We start from the raw sequence: 4466 nt of genomic DNA on the forward strand, positions 1-4466 counted from the left end.
TGCCTTTAATCATCGATCACTTGAATAGTAGCCGTCTTATTCTGTTGCGACAAAACTAACCAAGGGCTTGTCTGTATGTGAGTTTCTTGTGGATACACTGCTACCTGTGCTTGCAAGATTTTCTAGGCAGCTGCACAATATCACCCTCTTTGAAATGCCAGCCCACATCCCCTTCTTCAATTTAATCCGCATTTTCCCATTCTGTGGATAATCCGATAACAGAAATACATCCCATTTCAAGTTGGATGCAGCACAAGTGCGGGGACACTGGATGTAGCACAATGTTTGGGAGGGCAATTCTTCACATGTATGGTTCATTGGCTGTCCTCTGTCATAGGGTTGGAAAGATCTGTAAATTTTGGGTCTCTCAGTTTCTCATTTTTCTAATCTTAAATTCAGTTCTCCACATTTCTGCAGCAGTTCGCAATTTTTTTTAAAAAAAAATCCTCATGAAAATTCTCCATCATTGTAGTGCACATTTCTCCTGAAAAACACATTTTTCTAGGCAGTTTTGACTAATGTACACATTTTTGCAAGCAATTTCTCCTACTATAATGCATTCTGCATCTTATTTTCACTCATATATTCATTTTTTGTGCATACTTTCCCTTAATATATGCATTTTTGTAAACCTTATTTGGTTGGAGAATTGCATCAACAATGTTTGAATAAGTGCAAATTTCAAAGGATGGCTGAGTTTCGATTCTCATATTGTTTCAGAAAGTGTGAATTTGATAGATTCAGCTTGAAATGCAAACTGAATTGAAGTTCTCACCCATCCCTGCTCTGTCACCACACATTCCCTACTTCCATTTGGCTCCTTGCCTGAGCACAACCTCGCCTTGCCGAAGGCATGTTTTGCAGTATCTCAGAGCTTTGTGTATTATAAACAGGAACCAGCTGCTCAGAAGCTTTAGAACTTAGGAAGAGGCCCTATACTGAGCCAGATCCATTGGCCCATCTAGCTCAGTACTGTCAACACTGACGGGCAGTTTCACACAGGGAAACTTTCTGAGCTCTACCTGGAGATGCCAAAGCTTGAACCTTCTGCACGCAGGGCAGATGCCCAACCACTGAACGACAGCTCTCCCTCTTTCCCAGGATCTGACAGTGATTGGAGATGGGAACGTGAAGGCAACAGGTGTAGCGCTAGCCTAATGCATGCCTGAAATCGCCTAGGATATTGTCCTGGCAGTTTTGAAAGGCGGGGAGGACAGGGAGAAGCAGACCTCCTCTTGCCTGTGCGCAGACCTGTTCCCTGAAAACACCACATGCAAACGCGTAGATTACAATTCACTCCTCAATCCCATCAGAGACATTGTAATATTTCAAAAGGTCCATTTCAATACTTATAGCTTAATATAAAGCTTTCTTGGTCTATTTCGTCAGATAGGGTAAGATCTAAGCTTTCCAAATCAGTTTCCTACATCTGTTTCTGTGGTGCTGTCAGTTAAGGCTTTGGGCTATGAACTAAAACCTTAATGCTTGGAGTCTACCTAGTGACAATTTCTTTCCTTTTAAAAAAGCTGTTTCCCATTACAATCATTATTGATGTTATTACTGTTGTTTATACTTGTTACCCTCCTTTCAGGGTATGTTCCCAGGGTGGGTTACATCTGAAATAGATAATACAATAAAGCAACCCCACCTCAAAATACTGTATCATACAATACGTACATATCAACAAACCAGATGGTATCTGGGAGGGCACTCACGATACGAGGTTAATTGTAAAGGCCAAGGAGAAGAGGTATGTCTTCTTCAATGACCGCCTAAAGCTGTAAAACAGGTATGGAGAATCTATTTAGTAAAGCAAGCCAGATCTTTATTTTCCCTTTTTACCCTGCAGAGCCACCTACCTGTCAATCATTTGGTTGTAGCCACCCACCTGTCAATCATTTGATGTCATGAGCTGGCAAAGCGGCACTCAGCAGTACTGAATTCTTTGAAATCTCTCAGCTGATGATTGCTCCCAGTGACATCAGCAATCTGTTCTCTGCAAGATTGCTCACAGTGACATCAGCTGATTGACAGGTAGGTGTGTGGTTTTTTGGGGAATAGCCTCCCAAGCCAAATTGTAACCCCTGGCGGGGCAAGATTGACCAGCAGGACAGAGATTCCCCATCCCTCCTATAGGGAGATGGTGTATGGAATGTCTGATTAAATTTGATTTCTTGCACAATAGCAAACCAGGCTTTTTGCCTATATGGAGTAGATGTGAGCGAGAAATTTGATTAAATTCACATTTCAAGCTGAATCTATCAAATTAGCACTTTCTGAAACAGTATGAGAACCGAAAAACAGCCATCCTTTGAAATTTGCTCTTATTCAAATTTTGTAATGCAGTTTTCCAACCAAAGAACATTTGCAAAAATGCACAGACTACGGGAAAGTGTGCATGAACATATGAGTGCAAATTACATACTGAAATGCATGATGTGATGAGAAATTGCTTGCAAAAATGTGTACACGAGTGAAAACCGCCGACAAAAATGTGTTTATAAAGAAGAAATTTGCACTAAAATTGAGATTTTTCATGAGGATTTTTTTAAAAAAAAAATGGCAAATTGCTACAGAAATGTGTTTTTAAGTTTGGAAAAATAAGAAACGGAGAGAACCAAAATGGACAGATCTTTCCATCCCTAATATGGAATGAGTTTCACAGTGTGAGGGCCATTACAGAGAAGGCTCTCTTGAAGGCCATCACCCCTCAAACCCCCAGGGCAATGGCACGACAAGAAGATCCTCTCCTGCAGGTCACAGTTTTCTGACTGGGGAGGAGGTGCTCTTGTAAGTGTTTGAGGCCCAAGCCATTTGGGGCTTTAAACGCCAAGGTGAAAGCAACTCAATTGAGCTCGGAAGTAACTAGGCAACCAGCGCAGCTGCAATGAGCATTATGATTGTCCAGACAGATGTCCCAGTCAGCAGCTAGCCTGCTTGCATTGTGCCCTAGTTGCAGCCTCTGGACTGTATTCAAGGACAGGCCCCATAGAGCACATTGCACTAGTCTAATCTGGAGGTTTCCAGAGCATGGAGTTCAATAGGCACATAATTCCTGTCCAGAAATGATCATAGTTGGAAATAGGCTGTCCTAGCCACCAACGCCACATGGGCCTCCAGCGACAACGCTGGATCAAGGAACATCCCTTACACCGCACATCTGTTCCTTCCAGGGGAGTGCAACCCTGTCTAGAACAAGCCATCTGTCTACCTCATGGACCCCAGAACTTGGTGCACTGAAACACCTCTGCCTTATCTGGATTCAACATCACTTTATTGGCCCACATCTAGCACATCACAGCCTTCACGCACCAGTCCAGCACCTGAACTACTGATTTAGATGGTGTGGAGAGACAGAGCTGGGTGTCATCCACATTCTGATGACACCTCACTCCAAATCTCCTGATGACAGCTCTTAATGCCTTCATATAGATGTTAAATAGGTTGGGAGATGAGATGGAACCCTACACCTCCCATGGCAACTCCCATGGCTTCTGAATAATAGCTCCCCACCCAAAATACTTTCTGGAAATGACGTTGGAGGTAGGAGCGGAACCACCGTAGCCCTGTGCCCCTGATCCCTACCTCCCTGAGCAGATGCAGAAGGGTACAAAGGTCAACGGTATCAAACGATGCTGAGAGGTCAAGGAATAAGAGCAGGGTTGAATTCTCTCTATTTCTCTCCCAACAAAGGACATCAATCCAGGGAACCAGGGCAATTTCAGTGCCACGATGAGGCCTCACACCAAAACTGAAATAGGTCCAGATAATCTGGGTCGCCCACCACTGTCCTCTTGAGCATCTTGCCAGAGGAGGGGATGTTTGCAATTGGATAATAGTTACCCTTTGGGGTCCAGGGATGTCCTTTCAAGGAGGGGGCACATGACTACCACGAATCTCCCACTGAAAATAGCCTTCCCGTGCTCCAAGTAGGTTTGATTAAGCCATGATTTAGCCCAAAGAAGTGTAGCTAGAGCTGCAAATGAAACAACCAGCATGGAAGAGTGAGGAAAGCCCTTTGCAAAACAGCATCCTCCAGGACGGTTCCCCCTGGCCATGAGCAGAGGGAGCGATCTTGCGTGATGCTGTTTTGCAAAGACCTTTCCTGCAAGAAAGTCTCGCACCCCCGGAGGATCGCTGCCTCTGATCATCAGGCAGGAAGGAGAGCCACAGCTGCCCCTTCTTCCTGCCTTATACGCCGCCCCCCACAGCTGCAGGTCGCTCTGGGTCATCCAATCCGATTTGTAGCAATCTGTGCCTTGTCGGAATTTGACTCGGCCGAATCCAGTGTACAGCGCTACTTTTGTGGCGCTTCTGAACTGTTGCTACTTTAGGGCGTGCTTCAATCACATGCCAGCAAATTCAGGTTGCATAATTAAAGTTTGGAGGTCTCGTATCATCAACCCGCTCTATCCCTCCCCTGGACTTTTTGCAAGAAGGAAAACGGTAGAGAAATGCCCTGGACT

This window comes from Rhineura floridana, chromosome 22 (genome assembly GCF_030035675.1).
Source record: "Rhineura floridana isolate rRhiFlo1 chromosome 22, rRhiFlo1.hap2, whole genome shotgun sequence".
In the NCBI taxonomy this organism is placed as follows: domain Eukaryota; kingdom Metazoa; phylum Chordata; class Lepidosauria; order Squamata; family Rhineuridae; genus Rhineura; species Rhineura floridana.